We start from the raw sequence: 9365 nt of genomic DNA, 5'->3' as shown, positions 1-9365 counted from the left end.
GGGCCACGCCATGCAGACGTTTATATACGTTATTTAAAGTCACAATAAACATACGAGGACGATGATTCCACTTCAGTGGAATTATGAGATTTCAGCTTCTCAAGTGGCGTCTGATTGATGAAGTCCTGCTAGAGAACAGCTGTGCTATCTTGTCTAAATTTCCTTATCGACTATAAAACTAAAAATATAAAGCCATTCCAGTTCCTTTGTAATTTCTTTAATACAGAGCCATTACAGATGTTGGTGTGACTGACTGCAGGGTCTTCTTTCCTCAGAGCAATTACATAATTGATGGCAGTCAGAGTGCTTCGCCTGAACTCAAGTGCAAATTAGAGAAGGACTTCTACTGTAGTCTGGAGGTTTTGCATGTAAAGCAAATATTTGCATCACAAGGAGTTGGCATAACATCCTCTGATCAGCTGATTACCATAGTGATGAGAATCTTCAAAGCCAGAGATTTCTTCTTCGGGGGTTGAGCTCAAAGTTATAGGTTATAAGCTGCAATATTGACTGTCTCTGAGGGCATGTTCTGCTCAGAAATATGGGACACTCCACTGTTGATTATAATGAAGTGGGGAAAAGGCAAAAGCTTACTTTTAGAAGAAGAAGAAAAAAGGAGAAGCAGCCTCTTTTTGATAGAGCTCATTATCTTCTCTGAAGGTGTTTCAGGCTTTAACTCCATGGAGTTTTGTTCTATTTCCTCCATGTCTGACTCCTTTCCATCCTGCCTGTATTTACCACTTAAAACATGTTTAAATACCATGTTGGTATATTTTTATCACCTATATGACCTGATAATAATTGATTTTTTATTCTGACTTACTGGATCAACATTTAGAACCAAAAAGAAACAAAGAAAAACCAACATAAATGTGATCTTGTGATTGTGTGTGATCCTGTCATCAACTCTGGTTTTTATTCTAGTGGGACTCCATTTGATTTGGCTCTTGTGTGTTTAGCGTAACAATTTGGGTCATTTTGTTTCTTTTTGTGTCTTTTTTGTGTCTCTATGTGTCTTTTTTGTGTCTTTTTGGGTCATTTTGTCTTCTCATTTCGTGTCTTTTTTTGATAATTTTGTGTCTTTTTTTTTGGTCATTTTGTGTCTTTTTTTGGTAATTTTGTGTCTTTCAAAACACTATCATGCTCAATAAAGAATTTTAAATGTTGGAAATGTGAACAAAGGTGTCAAATATAACATATAAGAGGGTTCCATCCAGTTCTATCATTTTATACTAAATCTATTTGAGCTTGTCTCCAGTTTTACTTGGTATATCATCATCAAACTGAAACTGGCCTCATGGAGTTTACAGCCAGAACTTTAGAGGTAAATTTACAGTAGGGCTCCACGCTGCTTTGTTTTCTAGTCTGGATGGAGTCAACAAGTCTGGATTATTTGGAGCTTTTGGACACTCCACAGGGTTAAAATCAGCAGCAGAGAAGAGAGGAGAGGGTTGGAGATGGAATATTGTCCAGAGAGGCTGCAGATTGGTGATGTGATGAGCTTTTATCCTGTGGGGATCCATTCCTTAATGATTCCTGTAGGACAGCCGTCCCCTCCACTCCCAGCTATAAAACACCTCCATATGGCTCCTTTGGCAGAGGGCACCACTCTGCTGCTCAACAGGCAGCATCAGGGGGAGCCTGGCCATCGGGAATGTGCTGACTCCTCACTTTTTGGATCAGTTAAAGGAGGTGGAGGTGATGGGAGGAGCAGGGAGGAGGAAACATGAGCAGAAGAAATGTCCCTTCTTCTTTGTATTGCCACAGATGCTGCTACCATGTTTTAATCACACTGCAAAAAAAAAGATGAAAATCAGATAAAATCTGAGGGAAATGATCTTGCTGCATGGACAGATAATTTACCTTGACAAGATTTCTTAAATTAAGATTATTAAATCTAGAAATAAGCACGTTGAACACTTAAAATAATAAATTAACTCTTAAAACCAGATAAATTAAAGCTGCCAGCAGTGATGAACTGGCCCGAGCAGAGTGACCTGATGATTATTTGGTTCTTACCAAGATAAAAAAACTTTAGATTTAGAACAACAAACTGACCAAAAAAAACAACGTAAAATGACCAAAAAAGATGCATAATAACCAATAAAAACACTCAAAATGACCAAAACAAGACATAAAACTACCAAAAAAGACACAAGTTGACCAAAAAATAGACACAAAATTACCAAAAAACACATAACGACGAGCCCATCAATGTTAAGAGACGGCTCATTGTTGGGGTTATTCCTCTGTTTATTACACAACCAGATCAAACAGTAAATCTGAGGGAAATGATCTTGCTGCATGGACAGATAATTTACCTTGACAAGATTTATTAAATTAAGATGTTGGGGAGCACCAAGTGTCAAGAGGATACTGTCTTTATTTATTTTTATCTATTTTATACTGGTTATCTTTTTGTGTTGTTGTTTCTTTTCCTTTCGTATGTATGTGTGCGTGTGTTTGTGTATGTCTGTATGTATGTATAATTACTGTGTATAGGTAAATTATATTTATGTTTTTGTAACAAGACATGTTTAGACAAAAATTTTAACTAGTCTTATTTAAGGAGAGAGGGTGGGAGTTTAAGTTTTACTTCTTCTCACTCCTTTTAGAATATGTATTCTACATGTCATGTTAAATGTTTTGTCCTTTTTATTATTATTTTTTTTTCATATTCAAAATAAACTTGAATCAATCAATCAACCAATCAATAAAAAAAGATTATTAAATCTAGAAATAAGCATGTTGAACACTTAAAATAATAAATTAACTCTTTAAACAAGATAAATGATCTAACACTTCTAAATCTAAAGTTTTTTTTTTTTTATCCTGGTAAGAACCAAATAATCATCAGGTCACTCTGCTCGGGCCAGTTCATCACTGCTGGCAGCTTTAATTTATCTGGTTTTAAGAGTTAATTTATTATTTTAAGTGTTCAACGTGCTTATTTCTAGATTTAATAATCTTAATTTAAGAAATCTTGTCAAGGTAAATTATCTGTCCATGCAGCAAGATCATTTCCCTCAGATATACTGTTTTATCTGGTTTTTAAACACATTTTTTATCAGTGTGATATTATTTAGTGGAGGAACGTGCTGATGTTGGTGTGAGAACATTTAATATCTGGTGTTGCGGTTCACAGACATTGAGACATTATAACATTGTGACATAATGTTTGGTTGACTGAGATATTCTTGGTTAAATTCTAACTGATCAGTGGTTCACATCATCTCTCATGAAAATATCTCCTTTCTTTTTAAAATCCTCATTATTTCTACACAGCACATGAGCATTCATGTGTGTGAAGGTTAATGTAGTGTAGAAACTGACTTTCACTTTATGATCCAAACGTTGACAAGCGGAGCTCCGTTCTGCCTTTAATCTGTCTGGAAACAAGCAGAAACCACTGAGATCATTTAGAGCAATTACAGAAACCGTTCAGAGATAAATATGAAACAATATTTTAGCTCCATAAACACATCACATCGTCACCCTGCGTCACTAACATGAGAGTTTCAGATTCAGTTTTTTATGTTGTTGTTTTTTTTTGCTGATTTGCCACGAGATGTGATGAAGCATCAAGTCCCTCACTAGCTGCTGCTTAAACCGTTTTTTTCTTTAACTCTATGGAGTCTTATAGGACTATTTTGTCCATTTTTGAATCCTTTTCATGTCTTTCTGTGTCTTTGTAACTTAATCATTTTGGGGTTTTTTGGTCATTTTGTGTCTTTTTTTAGTCATTTTGTGTCTTTTTTGGTCATGTTATGTCTTTTTTCGTCATTTTGTGTCTTTTTTGGTCATGTTATGTATTTTTTGGTCATTTTGTGTCTTTTTTAGTCATTTTGTGTCTTTTTTTGGTCATTTTGTGTCTTTTTTTTTGGTAATTTTGTCTCTCTTTTTAGTAATTTTGTGTCTTTTTTTAGTAATTTTGTATCTTTTTTTGGTCATTTTGTGTCTTTTTTTTAAGTGATTTTGTCTCTCTTTTTAGTCATTTTGTGGCTTTTTTAGTCATTTTCTATCTTTTTTTGGTCATTTTGTGGCTTTTTTTCATCATTTTGTGTCTTTTTGTGTCTTTGTATGTGTTTTTAGTCCTTTAGTCCAACATAAAAACATTTTTTTAACTTCCAAAACACTATCATGCTCAATAAAGAATTTTAAATGTTGCAAATGTGACCAAAGGTTTCAAATCTAACATATAAGAGGGTTCCATCCAGTTCTATCATTTGATACTAAATCTATTTGAGCTTGTCTCCAGTTTTACTTCGTATATCATCATCAAACTGAAACTGGCCTCATGGAGTTTACAGCCAGAACTTTAGAGGTAAATTTACAGTAGGGCTCCACGCTGCTTTGTTTTCTAGTCTGGATGGAGTCAACAAATCTGGTTTATTTGGAGCTTTTAGAGACTCCACAGGGTCAATCAGCTGCAGCCCTTTTATAATGTATGTGAGTGGGTGGTTTCTTGCATCTGATTGTTCAAAGGTTGTGTAATGAAAATGACAGCTAATTAAGATAAATCTTGATTGATAAAGAAATGATTTACTTAATTTGAATGTATAACATTCATGATCACATATTGAATAAATTAAATGGGGTTTGTTGGTGTGAGCAAACTAAGAATAACTTCATATTTGTGTTTAATCTTGTCACCTCTCATGTTATAGTGCTGACCTGATAGTATATTACATATATGAGTGACATGACAGTGTTTGATAGAGGGAGAGCAGCGTCTGACCTGTTTGAGCTGTGACCATTTCTTTTTCATTCATATTTTATTTTGTCTTGTTCTATTATTTTGAGACTGAAAATAAAAGTCTGAGTTATTTTTCACTATAACTTCTGGCTGTTGTGATGTTTTTTTGTCCTCCTCAAGTCTCACCATGTTTCTCTGCACCTCATATTACAACACCAGACTATCGGCCGCATTGTTTTAATTAATAAAGGAAGAAAAACATGACAAAATGGGAGCAATGCTCGAGGGCAAGACGGGTCTTAAAGGGGGGCAGTGACCGGGCCGGACCCCAGAAATAGGCCACCAGCAGTCACCAGCTCCGGTCAGACCAGGGTGGAGGCTGATGCTGCTGTAATGAGGCTACACACACACACACACACACACACACACACACACACATACACACACACTGTATGCACAGGTCCAGTCCTGACCTCTGGCCTGGAGGGACTGATTGACTGGTGGCTGGACACGTCCCATTCCTCTCACCACCACCCTGCCTTTAGCTCCAGGCTCCATCCTACACCCCCCTCTATCTACTGCTGCCCTTCCCTCTTCTTCATTAATATCCATAATTCATGTGGAATGAAGTGATTCAGGATCATTAAACGCACATGAATATTTGTCGGATGAAAGTTTAATTAAGTCATCCCTCTTTGGTGGCGTGATGTCACAGGGCCGCGTCCCATTCAGAGCATCCAGAAAGACACAAAATGACTAAAAGAAAGACACAAAATGACAATAATTACCAAAAAAAGACACAAAATGACTTAAAAAAGACACAAAGTGACCAAAAAAAACCCCAAATGACCAAAATTGTTACGCTCACACAAGGCACAAATAAAATCACACATTTAATTATGTCATCCCTCTTTGGGGGCGTGATGTCACAGGGGCCGCGTCCCATTCAGAGCATCCAGAGCAGCTTTAATGGTTTGAACCTCTTTTAGAAGAAGAGATACACAGCTCTGATCCAGCAACCAGCTCCACCTGTACACAGTCTGATGTTACTCCTCCTGATTGATACGGATGCTGGATGGTGTTGAGTATAGCTCCTATAGTTCCAGTGGCGATATGTAGATCAATCATAGTTAATTCAACAGAGCGGGAGAGCCACTTCTTCTTCTGTGGTGGATGTCATTTATTATTCAGGACTGAGGACTACACATACAGGCTGGCTTTAGACTGAACATGTGGCACGCTGCATACTGTATGTATCTCAACAATAGTAATGAGGTAATGTATGCTGAGTCCATATTAAATATGCATACGACATGTAATGTATATACATATATATATATATGTGTATATATAAACCTGCATGGAACTAGTCACAAAGATTCTTGGATTACAGCAATGCAGTGTACTGCAGCAGGAGAAAAGCTATACACACACATTCACACACACACACACACACACACACACACATTGGATTTTTCATTAGATTTATTTTTAATTCTGTTGTGAATTCTTTATTTCAAATTCAGTCAGTTTTAATTCGTTTTTAGGTTGAGTTTGCTAATTTTAGTTTAGTATTTTAAAAAAATTCTTAGTTTTAGTTTAGTTTTTATTAGTTGTAGTTTTTTGTAATGGGGTATTTTTTGGGTGGGAGATTAAAAGAGGTCACAGTAAATTTTGCCTTTATTTCCTTTGTCTGATCCATCTTCATTATGTATGAAACAAGTTGACAAAGACCAAAACCAAGGACATTTTCATTGTAATTTTAGTTAGTTTTGTAACAACAAAATACAGTTTCAGTTAGTTATCATTCTTAAAAAAAAACTCTCGTTTTTATTTTTATTTCAGGTAACGAAAATGTTTTTTCAATTCTAGTTTCCGTTATTTCGTTAGTTTTCGTTAACTATAATAACCTTGTTCCCGAGCCCCTTACCCTAGGGTAACCATGGTAACCCTAACATAAACCTAATTGTAGCCTTTAACCCTTAAAACAAAGTCTGAAATCTCAAAAAAGTCTTTAAAGAAGTGAGGACCGGCCAAAATGTCCTCACTTTGCAGCAATGTCCTCACTCTGTTGGTTAAAAACGTGTTCAGGTCCTCCTTATGTAGGAAGTACAAGAACACACACACACACACACACACACACACACACACACACACATACTGGTTTTCATACATCATGGGGACAGTTTTAATCATCACTTGTGGGGACTACCCTTTCTAGAGGTTGTAGAGAGCTGAAACATTTTTAGTAAACTTGCCACAGCTTAGTTAGCCTATGCACACCTTCAAACCTCTGAAATGATGACGTGATGTTTTAATCAGGCTTTATGGGGACATTCGGAAAAACCAGTCAACATGCTTTCAGGGTACATCATTTACATGAATTAGCATATTTCACATAGGTTATTTGGTGACTAATGGGGACCTACTTTTACATTAAACAATGAAAATGAGATACTTTTCTAAGAAGCCAATTCTATAATTCTATAATAAATACCATTAAGGACAAAAATAATACTGAGTAGAGAGAGATAGTTCAAATGATCTTGAACTAGATGTTCATATATTACAAAGCATTTTTTATACTAAATGCATTAATCTCATTGTGTGAATATATTTTCGTTTGCAGCCTTTTTTACATGGACCAGGGATGATCAACATGAGGCGTGGGGGCCGCATACGGCCCTCACCCTCACTTGAAGTGGCCCTGCAAAAACAGCCAACTTGTATTTTTTGGCCTAAAACAGTGATTTAAGTTGGTAAAACTTGGAAATATAAATTATTGACATTTAGGGCAATAATGTAAGTTAGCACAACAAAGGAAGCCAGTTGTCTGCTCAAAAACAAGTTGGTGAGTTGTTGTTACTTATATCTTTAAGTTGGGGTTCACAACAAGGGACAATAGTTACTGCTTGTTACAGCTACAAGAGTAGCCATTAGCGTATCAATGCAAACTCAAAATTGTGGTCGCAACATTAGCTGACATTTCAAAGCGGCGTTACAATCGTGCCAATTCAGCACATTGCAGACGTTAGCAGAAGTAAGGATTAAAAGTTATTATAACTTATAATGTAAAATTATAAATTAGTACAACTTACAGTTGAGTTGACAAAAATCAGAATTCAGAGTTTAGCAAACTCAAAAACAAAACTTAAATAAAATATGTAGTTTAATTGTCCAAATCTTAAAAGTGCAGTGTAAAAATGCACAAAATCACTTCTTGTAATTAATGTTGGTCTGCTGTTCGTGCACTGGAAAAAAAAAAGAAATCACAGTAAGTGGTTATTTTTTATTGCTTCAAACCTTTTATACTGTTATTCATGCATTTTAGCATGAAATATGTTAAGTTACTGCACTGTAAACATTTAAAATGTCAGTTTCATCATATTTGTCCTATATGTGGCCCTGTGGTAGTGAACATAATAAATTGTGGCCCCCTGCAGCATTAAGTTGCCCATCCCTGACATGGACAGTTTTTGTCAAAACTAGTTTTCATGAACTTTCTTCAGCTGTGGTTTGGTCAATGTGAAATATACCTGTGCAACAACCTACACACACACACACACACACACACACACACACACACACACACCCACACACACACACACACTATGAGGGGCATTTTATGCCAGCACACTATACTAAAACGCGTGTACAGCGCCTATGCGATGACATCAAACGTCTAACGTGCGCGTGTAAATTCCATTCACTTTCAATGGACAGACAGGCGTCACGTAGGCGTCACGCAGACGCTGTACACGCGTTGTTGCACATACGCCTACGTGACGGCTGCGTGACGGGTGAACTACGCCTCAAATACGTGACATGAAGACCCGCGTGACTGTTAAGTACAATTCTACATAGGCGTACAGACACGCGTATTGCGAGTACACCAGATAACATGGGTGACGGGTGAACAGTGCCACTAGCGAACGTAGTGGACGCCTGTGTGTGTGTGTAACGCGTGTAAGCCTATAACAGTTCAGCTGTTACACAGAGTCTCAGCTTCATATGGTATTGTTTATAAGAAAGCACAACTTATAGATGAAGAGAAAGACTATCTCGTACTTACCAGATAAACTTAACGTTTTTCTGGCCAAAACCGGAGGCTTAATTAGCCTGTTTTAGGAGTGAAAGTCAGCAAAATGCAGCTTAAACAAAATGTTTTACCTCATTAGTTAACTACGAATGTCTGTAAAACATAATGGGACTGTGCATAAGTGCCGAATTGGGTTAAACAGTGTAGATATAAGGTCCGATGGAATCATATTGTGAACGGACTGCTGTCCACATGGCTACTGAATATTCATTAGATAGGTCCGCATGGCTACTTAATATTCAGGGGTGACAGCGATTACGGCTTCTGCAGGCAGGTAAACCTACCTAATTACAGCTGGTGCGTAATGAACTGTGTGTCCGCGCGCGAAGCTGGGAACTGGCTGTGAGCGTTGCACTTTACTATTAGCCTACTATTTTTAAGTAGCTGAAATTATTTTAATTATCCCTTTCACCCTTGCTATCATTAAATATCAATTCGATATCATTCAAACCTAGAGAGAGAGAGAGAGAGAGAGAGAGAGAGAGAGAGAGAGAGAGATTTCGTTAACAAGAAAATAAAAACTGGCCTGAAAATAATAGAAATATCCTGACAGCTCTGTGGGGGCTTGGA

This window comes from Centropristis striata, chromosome 4 (assembly GCF_030273125.1).
Source record: "Centropristis striata isolate RG_2023a ecotype Rhode Island chromosome 4, C.striata_1.0, whole genome shotgun sequence".
Classification (NCBI taxonomy): Eukaryota; Metazoa; Chordata; class Actinopteri; order Perciformes; family Serranidae; genus Centropristis; species Centropristis striata.
The sequence above is the reverse complement of the archived record's forward strand: the minus strand, read 5'-3'. Positions refer to the sequence as shown.